The 19,687-nt window shown below is 37.1% G+C and overlaps 1 protein-coding gene across 1 annotated transcript in view; it reads right to left on the reverse strand.

Annotated features, from left to right (window-relative positions):
* LOC131685319 (leucine-rich repeat-containing protein 15) overlaps positions 1–13,176 on the reverse strand; it is a 463,474-nt gene extending 450,298 nt beyond the window's left edge. Inside the window, exon 1 of the mRNA XM_058968963.1 lies at positions 12,183–13,176. The gene's annotated coding sequence lies outside the window, so the exon portion shown is untranslated. The remainder of the gene's footprint in view (positions 1–12,182) is intronic.
* Positions 13,177–19,687: the final 6,511 nt, after the last annotated feature.

The following is a 19,687-nucleotide window of genomic DNA, read 5'->3' on the forward strand; positions in this document are numbered from 1 at the left end:
TTTTCCTAAAAAATTGTTCAAAAAAATCTTATCTATAAAACAAAAAATTTCACATAAAACGGAATCGTTAAGGAATGCGAAAAATTAACCCATTATTGCCCAACTTATTTTTCACGCGCATCACAAATTGTGTTTTCCGATCGAAGAAAAATGATGTGGTCATTCCAGTAAAATTATTTTTGCACTCAAAGTAGCTGATGTTATAAGGAACAACCAGTGAAAATTTAAGATTGATCGGTTAATCGGTTCCTGAGATATCGTGATCGCCGCGGATGAACTTTTCAACAACATACAACTTCGAGATAATCGAGTTTTACTGTCGGTGCAGCGAGTCAACGGTCTAGCGTATCAAACACTACGTATCGCCTACAAGTGGTGAATGGGTAGCGGTCTATGAATAGCTGTAACTTAAGTTGTAGTATTCCGATCCTAATGAAACTTTGAGAAAGTTTTCCTCAGCGTACGTAGTTTCAGAATATCTAATTTACAAAAAATCGATTTTTTTCATCCTAACAAAAATGTGTAACCTCTTAAGTGAAAATTGATTAAAAACAAAACATAAACACCGGTTTAACCACTCTAACTTCTCTAAACGTATTCTTCAAGAGTATATGAACAATATTAACTCGTTGATAATGCCTGTTTTGCGTTATTAATTGAGTAATAGGTGTTATTCTTAGCACCTACTATATATAGTAGGTTGGGCAATAATGGGTTAATTTCGAGAAAAAAAATAAGAAAACGGGTTGACTAGTTTTTCGGGGATGGTGAACACGTCATTTTTGAAAAAAACTACATTTCGTATTGGTTTTTTTTACCAAATTTCCTCCTTAGGGTGAAATATAGCATAGTACATTTCGTAACTTTTAATCTATTGCTGAGGTCTCTATGAAAATTTGGGAAAATAGTTTCAATGAGTTATACTTTCAGATAAAGTAATATTTTTTTCGATTTTTGGAAAAATAAGGGGTATGCAACCCATTAAGCACTATTAATGCAACCCAATATAGCACTATAATAGCACTAAATGCAAATGAAAACAAACATGATTTAATGACCCTTGAAGCATTTATGCGTTATATCAGCTTTATATACGTATACAGAGCTGGCGATAATACTACATTTCGGTCGCGCCTGTATGCATCTAGGAAACTAGGACAAACGGATTTGATATTTCATCGAACTTTTTTCTTCATCAAACAATGTTCCGTATCAGATTTCAAAGAGTTTGGAACAGGAATGTATTTTTACAGAGATAGGCGGTTTGAATCTGGGTCTGTGGCTTTCGGCTGACATGGTCCATTCTCGTTGGTTTGGACTGGTTGGTGTGTTCCTACTTACAAATCAATAGATCAATTCGCTTGGATGACATAGCAGATAACAAAAGAGAACTGGAGTAAGACAATAGGTGATTCAAATCGAACTTTTTTCGTGATGACTTAAACGCGCTGACAGGAAATCGTTTCATAAGAGTAGATAAACTCCCAAGCAACATATTTTGTTGTAAAAAAATGTTTACAACTAATATTAAAACCAAATTACGTGTAATAATCCAGCTGCAGTGAGCATTTTCTCAACTGTTTTATCACCCCAAGGCGGAGTCTATTTGTAACATGTCATGAGAACATACGCAGTATTGCAAGTCAATTTGCCCGCCTAGTTTCAAATCGAGTTCAATTATGTTAGGAAAATTTTCGGTGTTAGAATAATACGATGTTATTTTTCGCAAGATAATATTGAACTTTTGGAAGCAAATATTTTCCTCTTCTATATTTAAATTTCACCGTCGCGTCTAGATTTACTGTGAATTTTCCAATTTTACGTTTATATTTTCAATGCGCCCTCAAATAAAATCAGAAATTGATGAAAATATAACAATTAGATAGTGCACTCCAGGCAAATGACGCAGTTTTCGAATGCGCCTACCAATATGCAATTCAAATATGTTGCGAAATTTTATGAAAGCATGACAGAAGAAAAACAACGAATAATGATGCACTGATGACGCCATCTCGTCGTTGTTGTAAATTTGTTTTGTTAAAGTGTCGGTAAGTATTTCACAAGTTTGCGAGTATTTTATTCATTACATAATACTTATTGCAAACAAACACTAACAGTTGCTCTCCACTATAGTACTGAGTTACTTTCAACCAATAGTTATCAAACATAATAAGGCTCCACCCACCAGGTATTATTTAAAGTCGTTGGTGTTAATGAGGAATTCCACGAAGAGCCATCCAATTTTGTAAAAAATTGTGACCGACCATCTTCGATTTTGATGTAACTTTTTACGTTGCGCCTATGTGGGAAATTAAGTATATTCAAGAGATAATCAAATCATTTTGTCTCAAGGGCAACTTTTTAAAAGGGCGTATGTGTTTTTGCGTGCACTACTTTCTACAAAATATTGTTCAAGAACCATAATTTGTACAGCAAAACTATTCGAGAATGCCTTGCAGGGCATTCATTAATCTATTTTAAACAAATATACGCTGAAAAAAATGTACCGATTTTCAAAAAATTTATAATTTATATTAAAAATTGAAATTAAAAAAAAAACATTTTTTTAATTTTTTATTTTTTGCCAGCGAAAACCTAAATAAAAAAGAAACATTTTAAGTCTAATTTCATGTTGAAGAAGTTATCAAAAAAAAAAGTTTTTCTAACAATAACTTTATACATGTTTTTCAATTCTGTACTATTTTACAGACAAAAATATATTTTTTTTATCGATTGTGATTCTAAATGTCATTTCAAATGAAAATGCTCTTTACAGAAATCTTCGAAAATGTAATCGTTTTCAAGATATTTTAAAGTTTGTTTCGACAAAAAGTAATAATTCGTTAAATTACGCCCTTTTCATAAGTTATTCGTGTTTCTCCATCAACAATCGTACGATTTTCATAATAGTCATAATACATTCTACAACTTTCCTCTTTACACCATGACGGTATAACGAACCATTAAAAAACTACAGGAAAATGATAAAAAATTTATTTGACTACATAGAAATTGAATTCTCTAAAAATGTTGTTTTCAGCGCCAAGCTGATAATATTCGGATAATAGTTCAATTTGTACGTTATTTAAGTCGCACATTTAAGAATTAATCTTTATTCTGGAGAAACCATAGGAGGACGTAGATTTACCTGCCAATGTTTTCTGAAGCAAAATAGATGATACCTGTATGAACCATGTATTAAAACTTTCCTATATTTTACATTGAAATAGGTTAACACATTAAAGAGACTTAGTCAGTACGGTGTTTTGGTGTCAACAAGAGCAAATTATTATGGATATCAATAAAGTAAGGTGTTGTAAGCCATTTCCTAGTAAACGGTGTTCATCGAAGCTTCTCAAAGTAACGCAAAAATATTATTGAAATTTTAAAATCCACAGAGTGTAAAATTCAATTGGATGAGTCTGTTTTTATATGTGATACTTGCAGGTTGCAGGCATGCAATTCTGACAATATAAAATGTCTGCAGTTACCGAGCATCTACACTACAGAACCACAATCATCACCTTCAGGATATGATCCAGTAGACATACCATCGGTTACATCAATCTTCTCAGCATCTACTCAGGAAAGCGATGTGCAGGATTATTCCAGAATACATAACATTGAAATATTCAATAAAGGAGTCCTGGGAATCAACGTTTCACCAATAGCAATAAACAAGCTTCAACAAGTCAATTATTCCAATAGTAAATATTCGAATATTTCACATGGAATACGAAAACATTTATTCGGGTTTAATGTAGAAAATGATGAACTGGAGTTATTAAAAACGAAAGCTGCTGACCTTGATGATATAATTTCTCTACTGAAAGAGAGATTTGCAGATTCAGGATGTTCAAGAAACGATCAAGTGAGGTTATTGTCTATATTACCAAAATCTTGGTCAAATCAAAAGATAATGGATGAATTTCATGCAAACAAACACATTGTATCGCAAGCTAGGTTGTTAGCAGAAGGAAAACAGTACAACAACAAGAACAACAACAACGAAAAGATGGTTCATACTTTGGATTCACAAACAAAAAACACGGTGTTGGAGTTTTATGATAGCGACCAGATTAGCAGAGCCATGCCTGGGCTAAACGACTATGTTTCTGTGAAAAAGGATGGTAAGCGTCAACATGTACAAAAACGTCTGTTAATTTGTTCATTGAAAGAAGCTTTTAATAGGTTTAAGGAATTTAGTGAATTTACTATTGGATTTAGTTCATTTGCATCATTGAGACCGAAGAATTGCAAGCTATTAGGAAGTTCAGGTTCTCATAACATGTGTGTTTGTACGATTCAAGAGAATATTATGTTAATGCTCCATAGTCTACAAAAATATTCTTTCGAAAAAGATTACAAGTTGTATTTCGAAAAAAATGTTGTGTAGTGCATCGTCAAGATCAAAAGATTGTTATCTTCGTGAATGTGACCGCTGTCCAAATCTTTCAATGTTTGAACACAATTTTTCGGAAGAATTGGAGGCACGTTGTGTTGGAGAAATAACTTTCGAACAATGGGTTGCTACCGATAGATGTAATCTAGAAACACTCGTCAAACCAGTTGATGAGTTTGTAACATATTTTGGTGAGAAGTTGGAAAAATTGATAACTCATGATTATATAAAAAATCAACAGTCTATTTTTTTTAAATGAATCAAAGTCGTCTTTAAAAATAGGCGAAGTTTTAGTAATTTGTGATTTTTCTGAGAATTATTCATTTGTTTTGCAGGATGCTTCTCAGAGTAGTTATTGGAACAATGATCAAGCTACAATTCATCCGTTTGTTATTTATTATATGGACTCTGGAATAATAAAAAAATTAAGTTTTGTAATAATATCCGAAGTTCTAAAACATGATACAATCGCGGTGCAGGTATTCATTTCAAAGTTACTAACTTTTCTAAAACCAAAAATGCAATTAAAGAAGGCTATATTTATGTCTAATAGAGCTGCTTTTCAATACAAAAAAAGAAAAATTTTTGCTAGTCTTTGTAAATATAAAACTAATTATAACATTGATGCTGAGTGGCACTTTTTTGAAACTTCTCATGGAAAAGGACCCTGTGACGCAATTTGCGGGACATTGAAACGAGTGGCAAGAAATGCGAGCTTAGCAATAGCACACGAACATCCAATCACAAGTGCAGAAGAGTTATATAAATGGGCTAACCAGCAAAGTAATGAACAATTAACAAAAATTTCGTTTTGTTATGTTTCACAAGAAGAATACGAACAGGGAGCAGCTGAATGGAGTAGCCTGTATCAGAAGGCAAAAATGATTCCAGGTACACAGAAATATCACTCTTTTGTTCCTATTTCAGAAAATAAAATTGCCGCGAAACTGTTTTCGAATGACGAAACACCAAGTATTTTTAGCATATATAAACGAACAAAGTGTTAAGGTGTATATAGAAGATAGGAATAGACCTTTCTCGTCCGACCTAACCCTCTTTTTTCTTATTTTTATTTAAAAGACTACACATTTTTAAGAATATTTCCGCTAAAATGAGACTTTTTAGAGCTATCGTGATTTTTTAATGATTTTTTTAAATTTGAAAAATGCAAGAATGTTGAGTATTTTTTTCACCTTTGCAAGAATGGTGAGACTCAAAATATGTGTTTGGGCAGCACTGTTTTGTATATTTTTGCTTGGCTTCCTGGCAACGCGGCCAATGAAGTGGTGAGTCGCGGTACAAAGTTCATTGGTTATGTAAACAAACTAAAGTGAACCTCTCGGTGGAGAACGTTGCATGGTACTGTTTAACCTCACTTTTTTGACAGTTCAAAGAGATTGTTTACATGATCTTGGAATTTTTGTTGATTCGATCATAGTATGAGAAACCTGGTTTGGTTCGCTGCCAAATGTTAACACTTTCCCAACAAGGTCGCTCAGCTGTATTTTTTAATTGATGTCGGCATCATACATTGTTCCGTTAAATTTAACATTTTTACTTTTCTTGTACATGATTCATTGAAGAAGCAAGGAATTTCTAGACAAACATTTGAGAAAGGTCTACTGCCAAATGCAAACAAATCGAATTTTGATGTTCTCTATTAAAATCCTGGGAAAGAACCTGTGGATAGATGTTTTCTTTTTCTTTTTTCTGTTCATTTTATCTCTTGTCTTGCATAGCCACTCTTTCTTCCTCACATATTTTAAATGGACTGGCTACATTTGACAGTGCCCCCTGACTGCATTTGACGGTTCGCTTTGGCTGCATTTGACAGCTCCCCCTGGCTACAATTGACATTAGGTTTTTTCGTATCCACACGTTCCGTCCCAGTTAAAAACTATCTATCTGGCCATGTACATAAACATAACGCAACAATGGATTATGAAGAATTTTGATAATGATTTTATAATAAATTATAAAAGAGCCCGGCTGATATAAAAGTCCTAACTAGCAATACACTTATTATAAAATTATTATAAAAGATTATTGTAACTGATTCCAAAAGGATTATAAAGGCAGTGAAATACGTACTCAATGAATAAAGAGGTGTGTCTGATGTAAACAATATGCGCAATCAAACTAAATAAAACAGTATTCAATTTTTAAATAGAATTGTAATGAATTCGACCAAAACTTCTTTTGCCTTTTTCTCATTTTCAAATGTTTGGGTAGAATTTAGATTATTTTATCGTTGTTGCGATCAATTTCGTTTGGTTTGTTTTGTTCACAATGTTAGTCGCAGAGCATTTTGGTGATCTATGGCAATTGATGACCTTTACACCCGATACCAGGTCCGCTCCTGTTGCAGCTGTTTCGCCCTGTCCGGCACCGAGTCAACCGATGGTCCAACCTGCGCCGCACTCATCTGTCGCTATGTCAATGGCAGGGACTTGGATTAAAGGCCAAAATTTCAGCTACGGTTGGTGGTGTTGCTGAAATCGGTTTGCCTTCGGCCACGTTGGACATTCGGCTAACGGAAATATTCAGCGATTCCAATTCGAAGGAAGCAGCGCCAGTAGCAGACTGCTTCGGTTCAGCAATACGCTCCGGTATCGGACGAAGCTAACACTCCGACAGGACGAAGGTTTCAACGAGGAGCTCAGGCATAAGTAGCAGAGTCAGTGCACTTCCTGCTTGTCGAGTGAACAATTCCGACGAAACCACTGCCGCTCTCGCCAAGTTTGATCACCGTAATAAGTGCGACGTCAGCGGTATAGTGCCAGAATTAGTCGAGAACAGTGCCAGGACTGACTTGCCAAGAGAAACAAAATTAAATAGCAATGCGTTTTTAAAGTGACCATAGTATAACGTAGAGGCTTTAGCCAGATGATTTATTCAGCAGAATAAGATAGCAAAATTACCCAAAACATAAGACCTCGCTGCCGAAGTGAATCCACACACAATATTGGAACGCAGCGAAATTCCTCACAATGAATTGATCTCGTTAGGTGAAATTCCAGGAAGTACAATTTTCATAGCACAATTTAGTCGACCGAAATTGTAGTCCTCAGTCGAGAGAGAGACTGATAGAGTAGCAGCAGCTAGGAATTTTCTTTCGAAAGCTAGCAGCGGTTTCGCGTATCCTGCGCTAAGTAGAGAGCGTTAAGACAGATCTCCGAAACATGTCAAGTGCTATCAGATGAGAAAAAACGTCGCATCTATGACCAGTACGACAAGGACGGTCTGCTGACCAACGGTTCCGTCCGGTACCACCATAACACACGGCACCGACGACACATATATATTCACAACATACTAATTACTTATCCTTCCGAAAAAGTAAATAAATTGACTATGCAATTTATCATTCGCTGCCTAGTTATTTCCTGCCAATTTGAACACGACAGCAGTTGCAGAAAGCTTTATTGCGGTGCAAAAATGATGGCAATTCGGGATATAATATAAATTTACATATAATTTCTCCTCCCTGATATTCTTCCAGAATGTATAATGCTCTGCATTCTTATCACTCCTATCAAATCCTTCTTACTCCTTATCATCAGTGCCGAGCACTGTTTTGCATTTGCCGGCTAAATCAACGACAATGCGATAATCGACGATACTTTTGCTGTAATGGAACTTGAACATGAATAATAAATAATTGTTCCATTCGAAAGCGATAACCTTGTTGTCCTCATGTTTGCAGCTATCATACGCTGGTAGGCATTCTGACCAATGGAAACGTTTTTCGGTATGGGCATTGAACGATCATTTCAACAACTTATCATCGACCGAATTCGTTACCTATAAAGCTCAGGTAAACTTCACCACCTAAAAATGAGTAATAAATCGGATCATCTTGTTAGGACTTAACCCACGAGCAAACAAACAAATGTGTACAAATCCTTATCCATCATCCAGAAAGCAACCGTTTTATAGCCCAATGCTTGATCTTACGATTCAGCATATGCCACCGGGTTTTGCATCCAGCGCCGATTGGTCAATGTATGAACCAGGGGTGACATTACGCATCTCGAAACGAAAGGTTTATTGTATTCAAGCTTGTGTGAAAAGGTCGATTCGAATTTGTTGCATAATGTGGCACCAGGTTCCCATTGTTCCAATCCTCATCCCTCTTGAGTTGATAGTCTTTCAAAGAGCATCGAAAGTATTCAAGTAATGTAAATTTTAAAAGTCCATGTAAACAAGTCTTAGGTAAACAAGCACACTGAACTGTCAGAAAAGTGAGGTTATACATTTTCATGCAATGCTCTATGTTTTTGACAGGTATATGAATGAATCATTTCAGCATCAGTGATGCCAGGCCTATTTAAACAATAGCCTGCAGTGAAAATATAAAAGTCTGCAGATTGCAACAAAAATCTTCAATAAATTTGACATAGAAATGTAGTATGTATATATTTTAAATGATCAAAAATGTTGAAGGCTTGTGTATAAATTGGCTGGCATAGGCTTTGTTCTGCTAAATATTTGTTATCTGCAAAACATCTGCAGTGAAAATGAAAAATCTGCAGATTTCCTAAGATATATGGAGATCTGGCATCCTTTTAGTATTCCCCACAGGAAATTCATCCAAATGGTGTAAAAATACGGGGAAACAAGGCAAGATAGGTATTCAGAATATGGGGTTAAATGAGCAGCTTGCACTATTTTTGATTTTTTCAATAGTTAGAGGTACCAAATCATCGCGGCAATCGGCAGTAACGAATTTTGGATAAAAAAGGAAGCATCTTATCATATAAAAATTTTTGACGAGAAAGGTCTATTGTATATAATAGGAAGAAATAAATTTTAGTATAAAAAATGACCGATAGTGATTTTATAAATCGGACCTATAACTTGTAACATTATCATCTTATCATCTTGGTGTCGAAAGGTAAGTTGTAGAACTTATCAGGACTATTATGAAAATCGTACGATTGTTGATGGAGAAACGCGAATAACTTATGAAAAGGGCGTAATTTAACGAATTATTACTTTTTGTCTAAACAAAATTTAAAATATCTTGAAAACGACTACATTTTCGAAGATTTTTGTAAAGAGCATTCTAAACATTCTAAAAAAAATATATTTTTGTCTGTAACATGGTATAGAATTGAAAAACATGTACAAATTTGTTGTTAGAAAAACTTTTTTGTTGATAACTTCTCCATCATAAAATAATACTTAAAATATTTCTTTTTTAATTTAGGTTTTCGCTGGCAAAAAATAAAAAATTTAAAAAAATTGTTTTTTTTTAATTCCTATTTTTAATATAAATTATAAATTTTTTGAAAATCGGCACAATTTTTTTTCAGTGTACATTTTTTCACAAAGATTAATGAATGCCCTGCAACTCACTCTCGAATAGTTTTGCTGAACAAATTATGGTTTTCGTATTATTATTGTTTGTTCATTGTGCATGCAAAAACACATAAGCCCTTTTAACAAAAAGCTCTTGAGTCAAAATGGTCTAATAACCTGTGGAAGTCATGGAGACTCATAAACCAAACATAGCTGCAAATTTTTGTTAAAATCGGAGATGGTGGATTTTTATGGTCGGCCACTTCCCCGGGGAATTCCTCTCTTGGTAACGAAAAACATTTGATCGTGAGCACGAACACGGCATGACTGATTAGAGATGGGCAGACTAGTTCTGTAAAAAAAACTAGATCACATGAACCTTTTTTCGTTCAGTTGAATTTTTAATAGTGTATAGTGAATGATTGTCGAAACAATCTGATCTGGAAAGGCCGGAAGACACATGCAGTTTAATTTTTGAGCGAAAACTCTCGTTGAGCGTTTGCCTAAGATTTTTTCTATTCTTCTTGAAGTTCGTTCTTCGTTCAGTTCCAAATTAAGAGAGCATCCAGGATAGTTTGTGGGACGGTAGGTCATTTCATTGTCATTCGTTCGCCGTCCCTTGAATTTAGGCTTTAGGTGAACTGACCAATTCGTTTCCAAGCGAATTAAGTAAGTACTACTGTGCCTTGAAAAGGAACTCTCGTTCACTCTTACTATTTGAAGAACCAGTTCTACTGAACCGATCGCGAACGGATTTCCCATCTTTACGTGAATGATAAAAGAAAAGTAAATTAACATCAAGATGCAGTAGGCGACCAGATAAGTGTTTCCCCGCCGCGAAAGAAGCTATAGAAAGCAGCGCGTACGAAATCCGACGAACACTCAATAACATTTGGTTTTGTGTTCAGTTACATTTTGTAAATATATAAAACACTCCTTTAAGACACCGCAATGAGCCGTATCGAATAAACAAATTATAAAAAAAATAGTGATTTCATACAAGGATGGTGTTTGATTAACTAGTCACCAATCCCTAAATATGAACCGTGTTAAGAAATGAGCTTCCAAAATTCTACGCTTCTAAATGACGCATTCTTTTGTGACGTTACAACGATTTGACGAATCTTCATTCGACAAATATGTTATAACTTTATCAAATGAACGCTTACAGATTCAGAAAGTAAACAAAATTGCACGAAAGATTCAATCAACATAAACTGAATATACTGGAAGAAGATTATGTTATGACCAATAATGTAAAATGACTTTACAACGCGTCACAAATTAGAACTTTCAACGCATTTCAATAAAAGTCTAATCATCAAATTCTAGTATATTCAGATTATGTTGATTGAATCTTTCGTGAAATTTTGTCTATTTTCCGAATCTGTAATAAGTTTTGATGTAGGCGTTCATTTGATAGAGTCATAACATATTTGTCGAATGAAGATTCGTCAAATCGTTGTAAACGTCACGAAAGAATGTGTCAAATGTATTAATTTTTTGAAATCGTCTATAAGAAATATTTTGTCAGAAAGGCGTGCCCCTCCTTTGTCAGCCAGCTGGAGTCGCTTATGTCAATAAACGACTTGGGATTACCAGGATTGAACGATCAATAACGGAGTAGCAGCTAGCGGTGGTCGCGCAAGCTCAAGTTCAAGCTCAAAAATATTACAAGAATTTTTAATTATATATAAATATGTGAAGTAGAATGAAATGATAGAGAAAAAAACTGCAAATTTGATTCTATTCGCTATGTCCGCCCCATAAAATATAGTAAATATGACTCTGGAAATACATTCAAAAGTTATATCAATTATTATTAAATATTTACAATGTTGCTAAAAACGGAATCCATTTGTTTCCAAAAATGGAACTTATTTGTTGCCAAAAATGGTTGGCATGCCCCAACGGAATTTTACTGTAAATTACCTTAGAAACAATTGTTTTTACAAAAAATTATAAATGAAAATGTTTCAAATATCAGCAGAATCGACGATAATTTCGGAACGCTCTTTTTCAAACAGTTTTGTGGTGCCACTGATGTTTTCAAAAACATCAGCAATAGTTTTTTTCAGTCAGCCCCTATCCGCATTGAGTGCCTACGACCGCGATGCCAGAGAGGCGACTTCACCCATAGATATCGACTCATCAACACATGGACCGAGGTCAACGGCTTTACAACGGAGGAAAATGTTACCAAAGATGTTTCACCTCAAAAAAATCCCAACAACTTTGACTGAGATTGAACCCAGACCCACGGAGGTGAGAAAGTCACGCTTGCCACTCAATCACCGGCGCCTTCACTTTAGCTATATTTGTCAGCAGTCGGTTTCTCTTTATAATCGTGACATTGCTATGCATGTCTTCGAATATCTGAAATCACTTCCAGCAATTCTTCCATCCCACCAATCTCATTATCCCTCTAATCGGCTTAGTGTCACCATCGTCGATGACACCGTCTTGGAATAAATACCTTGTAAACACGAAAAAATCCGCTCCACTCCGACGATACACTTTCAGGATCACAATTGCTTTATCTCTGTTGCTCACTTTATCCTGCCTCGAGTAACACTTGGCAGTGTAATATTTCATATTTCGAACACTTCACCACTCCACATTGTTCCAATATTTATTTTTTGTATTTTCCACTCACACTTCTCCCCGAGGTTAGCGGCTGAAATAATCCGATCAGCAATTATCGAATTACAGCAGAAATTTCCTCCTCCCACTCTGAGACACCGGTCGCTGTAACCGTACACTCACTGTTTCACACTCTTCCCGGCGCGCGCGTTTGGTGGTCCGGGGCACCGGATCCCGATTTTGTTTCACTTTACCCTGCGTTCGTCACCACAAACAAACTGGCTATCCTTAATCACCGGGTGCTAGCTCTCGAACTTCTTCGGTGCAAAAACACTCACTGCACGGTTGAAATGAAAAAAAATATGCCCCTCAGGATATCCTTCCGGCTCCTCTGGTATTGAAACAGAAGCGAACCAGATCTTCGAATCAAAACAAATCACCGTTAATCCAATAATCACCGTCTGAGCTGTGCATGCCGTGGTACAGTTGCACTGAGCTTGATTTATTCCCTGTAATATTGCTCCCGGCCAACCGAATGCTGTTCGGCACAACTGGCACCGGTGATGGTTTTCCTTATTTTCATTTTCCGCTAATATGCAATCCACTTGAACACTTCGCTACTGCTCCCTTTCTCGGCTTCGGGACATTTAGGCCGCGAGGGTCAATGGCTAAAATTTCACTAACACTTAACGACTCCCTTCGAGACGGTTGAGACGTGAACAAAGTTCGGTCCTGTTCCTGTCGCCCCCCGGTGACAATAATTTATCGAGAAGTAAAACAGCTGAACAATTCGTTCGAAAACACGAAACGACTTCGCGACTACTTACGCAAACCGACGTTCTGAAGAACAACAAAAAAACACGACCAAATCCAATCGCAGTCAGAAGTAAACTGAAACCTAAAGAACGAAGGGCAGAATGATGCTGATGGGTGGTATAGTGAATCAAAATCAAAAAAGCGAAAAACATCGAACATAATAACATAGAAAAATACGTGCCAACTTGATCGGAGTTTCGTCGGAGGTTTGTGACGGTGGGAGCACGCCGAGCGCAGAGAGCATAGAGAGCAGTGTGTCGAATGAACGCAAGAGAGCATAACATCAGCATGTTTGGTTTCGTGCACAGACAGATCGGATCGCGGGACAGCCTATTGGGAGCATAGAAGCATAGCATAGTGGGATTTTTTTTGTCCCTGTTCATGCACATTTCGGATTCAACCCCTAATTTAGAAAATAAACACTGTTTCGACACACAATAGCGCTGGCTATGTAGACTGACACTTTCTTGGTCCTGAATCCGGATTTATTTATTGCGATGGTTTGCGCAAAACTAACCCCTGATGGTGGGGGAACTGGAAACGAGAACGAACGGTTCGCAAGGAGGGATGATAGTGCAACTGCCTAAAATGTGCATTGCGCATCCGAAAGGTGTTTGAAATATGTGCCGTTATGGTTGGGTGGCAGAAGTGCTCAGCTGTCGATGAAATACCCTACTTGTTGATGAATGAAGTTGGATTTTGGCCCGGTTTTTTCTGAGCTTCGGAGGTGGTTAACTTTGTTTTGAAAAAATTGTAACGAGTTATTTATATTTATGATTGTGATGATCGAAAAAAGAGCAGATAAAATATGCAGTATCGAAAACGCAATCTTTTTCGACCTACGAGGTGTTTTCAATAGAAAAAAACTACAGCATCAAAAATGTTTGGTGTTATTCAATTAGGGTGTTCATGAACTATTGTATGAATGTGAATTCACGAAAATCAATGATTTACGAAAACTAACAAGGTCAATTATTGCTCAAACTGACGGATCAAAAGCCGATGCTGACATGTCAAAATTGTGAAAATACGGAACATCGCGGAAAGTCATATATAAGTGTTGCTAAGAATCATCGAATACTATCGAAATCAGCACATTCTCGGCAACGATTGGACCTGTTACCGATAAACCAAGCACCATAGTACCATCAGTGAAGAACACTACACAAGTAGAGTCCAGAATCGTAATCCGCTAGTACAGAAAGCCAACAAGGAGAAGATAGACTCAAAAATCCCAGGCAACGCAGCAATTATTCCTTGTCAATTAGAAGGATCACCAACGGACCGATTTTTTGTTTTCTATGAAATATTTTATATCACATTTTACATCGCCAAATGATGCAAACCGATAAAACAAATTCGTAAATAGTCTGAATGTCTGCAATCACTAGATTCGTTTCATGATGCCGTTTCGGAAGCAGGATCGGGCATTTGTCAGCATCCTCTACAAACTGACATTTGCTCAGTGACCCTTTCATTCGTAACATCCCAAGTTCACCTGGACATAAGCGACCATTCATAAATTACGTAACGCGAAATTGCCCGAAATTGACTCCCCTCTGCCCCATGTAACAAATTGTTACAAATTTTTCTATCCCCCTCCCCCATTACGTAACAAATTCTTTCAAAATTTTGTTTTGTTCAATAAAAACATGTTACGTAACGGTCTAGGTCTAGTCTAAGCTTATTCCATCTTCCCCATATGTCACCACATGTTACAACTTCTCGGACCCCCCCTTCCTCCTCCCTAAACGTATTACGTAATTTATGAATGGTACCTAATATGTATAAAGAGCTGCGTATCGGCCGTATCTTATCCACCAGGTATCTCCCCTGAACAACTTAACTTCTTCCGATTAGTTATGCTGCTGTGTTAGATAGTAAATGGCCCCGGATTCTATCGGTTCTCCAGCAATTTTCTTCCTTATATTTAATACAAAACGTCTTCGTAGTCTTCGAAGCGTAATCCTAAAGTGTTTATTGATAAATACCGGCGCCGGCCAGGCCCGAACGTAGATCGCCAAAGGAAGGGAAGGGAATGTTAGTCCGATACTTGCTTTTACCAGAGGCCGTATATACTACTGCGCACTCCACAAGTGTCACGGGAGGACGATATTTGTTAGTAAGTATAGGAAAGTTGGATTCTACTTCTTCTTTACCGACGCCAGAGAGGTGACTCCACTATCTTGACTAGATATCGATGCATCAACTCATGAGCCGGGTACCAACCGGCTGTACCTTCCTTCCGAAGGAAGACGTGACCACGGATTTTTTCACCTCAGCAAAATCTCAACGACCTCGGCTGGGATTGAACTCAAAGCAACTGGAATGAGTGGCGGTCACGCTTACCACTCAACAACTGGCGCCGTCCGAATGAGCAGATCTAGAATTGAATGATTAAGTACAGTGGCATGGTCTTTTCAAACCAATGGACATTCACGCATCATGTTCCACAAAAATTTCGCGCCGCTGATCCATCGAATTGATGGCAATATATTGAAAACTATCTCCCATTTCGTTCCCTCGCCAGCAACGTTCAATGTCGTTCCACTCACTCAGGGCCCTCGTTTCGAGAATTTTACCAACTCTGGATGCCACCAATTGACTGTAGCGTCGATGATCCAACCTAAGCCAACATACAACATTTCGCGAATCAGTCCAGAAATATCGTTCTGAAATATTTAGGAGGTGTGATTTCATGATATTGTTTGCCAGGCGATCCCCTACTACTACTGCTTGCAACTCTAAACGTGGTATAGACAGGTACCCCCAAGGGAGAAACTCGCGTTTTTGATCCAATTAACTCTTTTCGACGTGATTTTTTTTTCATTGTTAATACTGTTATTTTTAGCTTTAAACAGGTTTTCGGTATCGCTTATTCTGATTCTGACGTCGAAAATGTGAAATTCAAAATGGCGGATTCAATATGGCGACTGTGCGACAAAAAAAAACCGTGAATCGAGTTTTATACTGACTGTAACAAAATTTATGTCGTAAAAATTAGTTGCCATTTTGCAGGCGCCATTTTGAATTTTCGAATTCTGACATCAGAATCGTAATCAGTGATCTCAAAAACCGCATAATCTATTTTTATGTTAGTTGAGAAGCCTCTCAGAATCTTTTTCTTTTATAAACCAACATAATAATAAACTCCATTTTTGCATATTTTGAGTACAGAAATTCCGAAAGCAAAACTCGGCCAAGCAGCCCCGGTCTCCCCTATATAGAAACGTCGTTTCTCCAAGATATTTTGAAAACCGGTATTTTACTTCAAAACTCTTGGGCCCCTCCCAACATTTTTTTCTGGTTACGTGCTTAGCGTAACTGCGCTCTTCAACCCGTAGCTCCGGAACCGGAAGTCGCCGCTTTGGAAATCTAGCGACCTCCGGAGAGTTAAATAAAATTCAATGGCAGCCGATGGGAATCTTGTACCTTTTATTTGAGACTTGGTCACATACACACATGCACATACGAATACACAGACATTTTTCGAACTCAACGAATTGAGTCGAATGGTATAAGAGTTTCGGTCCTTCGGACCGGTATTAGTTTAACGATTTTCAGAATGACTGCGTGACTTCAATATGAGAAAGGCGAAAAGGTGCGAAATCGGCCCTAGTCGATCTTTGTGGAAAATTGTTTTCGAGATAACATCACATCTCGACATTTCATGCATTTTAAAGGCATTTGGCATCATAAATACGAATTCGATTAATGAAATTTCATGAGATGGTTCCGGCATTACATATGTGACCGGACGGTTTAGTCTATATTTCCGGAATCGTATATCCGATCCGTACGAAATTTTATAGCAATCTTTGAGGACAGTATCTCTTTCATTTGAGACTCATTTTGTGAATGTGGCCAACGAGACTCCGGAGGAGGAAGGGACGAGTGAAGGGTTAATTGCAGGTATAACTAACTGGATTTTCAACCTCTAGTTCGATACTTGGTTTGCGAAAATCGGTTAAGTCATCACCGAGTAACCGCCCCAATAACAATTGTGGTTTTATGATAGTTTTATGGTCACTGATAAAATTTAAATCGTTCTTGTAACGTGTTATAAAACTTCAATTGTTACTTGGGGGATGTGACTTTAATTCAGGAATGCGCCCGAGTCCCGGGACTTAAGGAATTGTCAATAGTGGATAATAACTTGAACGAATCTTTGATTGGCTATCAGTGATTCAATAGATTTTGAACCTCTAAGGTATTACGATTGTAACGAATGAGGAATTCCTGTGTGATCGTACTAACCTACCCATAACTTCGGAACCAAATTCAATGGCAATCAGTGGGAATGTCGAATCCATCAATCGAAATCAACTTTATAAAAATCGGCCAAGAATTCGCTGAGAAATAGGTGTGACATTTACTTGGGAATTTGGCAAGTTCCCCGGGGGCATCAAGAACCGTCCTAGGCGACCAATATGATCAGATTGGTCATTAGCGATTTTAATATGTATTGCATCATTTGGACATTATGGTGGTACCAGTTTATAGGGGAATTTTCTGTGTGACCACACTTTTCAACCTGCAACTCCGGATCCAGAAGTCGATCAATAAAAAAATCAATAGCAGTCGATGGGAATGTTATACCTTTAATTTTAGACTAAGTCTGTGTAAATCACCCCAGGCATCACTGAAAAAATTAGTGATATTTTTTGACACACACATACAAACATTTTTGAATATCGATGAACTGAGTCGAATCGTATAGGAGACTCGGATCTCCGGACTTCGACTGGATAATTGATTTTCAGAGAGATTCTATATGAGAGGGGTAAAAATGGCAAAGAATGATCTTTCGAGTGATAATCAGATTTTCGCGATTCTATTTATGTGTTTAATTTTTTTGATAGTTTAGAAAAACCACATGGTGAATCACTCTGTAGCTACTAAATCCTCAGATTAGGGAAGGTAATTTCGTGCGAACTTACAGGAACTATGTAATTTTCTAAAAAATTGCTTTGGGAAAGTTCAGAAATTATCGAAAAATATTGCTAAATATGACATAACTGCTACGGTGTAGGGTTCCAAAACTAATTAAAACTATCACTGACAGCACTGCTCTAGCGGGATCTATTCAGAGTAATGGAAATAACTTCAGTTCTCTGTATGATACTAAAAACTGTTAGTGCTCATATGAAAGATACTAGCCGCTGTTATCAGCCTCTCTGGTTTTTGTGAGTTGGAATTATTTTTTGTAAATTTTTTACTTTGCAACGATATTTAGGTAGCTAGAGACTACTATGTAGAGAGAGTAAAGAAAATTTAGAGCCATAGTACTGAAGTCAGAGTAAATATATGAAACATACAGATAGGAAGACTGGAAGTGGCAGGGTCATTAGAGACAGGCTTAAAATCTTATGGACTAATCTTTTGTCTTCTGCTGGCACGAGTCCAGGTTGTGCTGTGTTACTACGCATCGTTCAAGTCTGCCAACCAGGGCCGCCGAGAGGGGAGGGGGACGGGGTGTTTCCCCCGTGCCCGGAGTTAATAAGGGGCCCGGACTTTGAACAGAAGGAATGATTCTGATGAATAATATTTCAATAACAATTTATTAAAAACAGTGCTCGGTTGGTTTTTTGATTCGAGAATAACTTCACAAATCAAAAAATTAACATTATGCTATATTTCTCCGTAGTAAAGATCAATTTCAATACAAACTATTATTTCTCCATTAAGGAGATTGCTTAGCACCATCTTTGTGCGTTAAGAGCACAAAACCTATAACTAAATTAGAATTTGCGTTTCGATTTCGTCTCATCAGAATTCGACACTAACTTAGTGACATGGACAGGGAATATAGCATAGTGCATTGGCTGGCTAAGCCAAACCAAGTTTCAATTTCATTAATTCTCATCAGTTTCAGATTTCCTTTTCTCGAGGGACATCACACAGGACTAGGAATTTGCTCAGAAACACAAATAGTGTTTTCGTTTTTTGGAGCTAGCGTGAATCCGACGCTAGTTTAGTCACTAAGCTAGTGTCGGATTGTAATGAGACGAAGTCGAAACACAAATTCCATTACTAATTAAGAAAGTACATGAAAATCTACGAAGAGAACGATTCATAGTAATTTCTCGTGTATTATCCAAATACACCCAAAACGACGCGCTCAGATTTTCTGTTTTTGGGCTCACAATCTCATTCCCAAAAGCAATCCTTTTTGAACATTGAGCTGTTCGCGCACATTTCGAGATGAGCGCAACGCTCACGAAAAATAAACTGTGACACACACTCACACACAAGGAAACTTTGTTAGTATTTCGTTTCGTATCTTTCTTCTACACCTCACATGCCCCTCACCCAACCACAACAAGCAATCTCATCACCATTGCTGCTGCATTGCATTTTGTTTTGTTTCATTCTTTTCTCCGCTGCTATAAATAGCTCGTGACCTGAAACTTCTAGTAAAAAAAATCTGATATCAGATTCTAGATTAGAACCGACAAACCTCTATTCGGTAAAAACACCTCTTTACTACCCGTACCATGACGACACACTGGTGGAGTAGTTAAATGGCATATATGAGATTCACGCTAATGATGACTGAGATAATAACGTTTGCCTCCCCGC

Source organism: Topomyia yanbarensis, chromosome 2 (genome assembly GCF_030247195.1).
Source record: "Topomyia yanbarensis strain Yona2022 chromosome 2, ASM3024719v1, whole genome shotgun sequence".
Taxonomy (NCBI): Eukaryota; Metazoa; Arthropoda; class Insecta; order Diptera; family Culicidae; genus Topomyia; species Topomyia yanbarensis.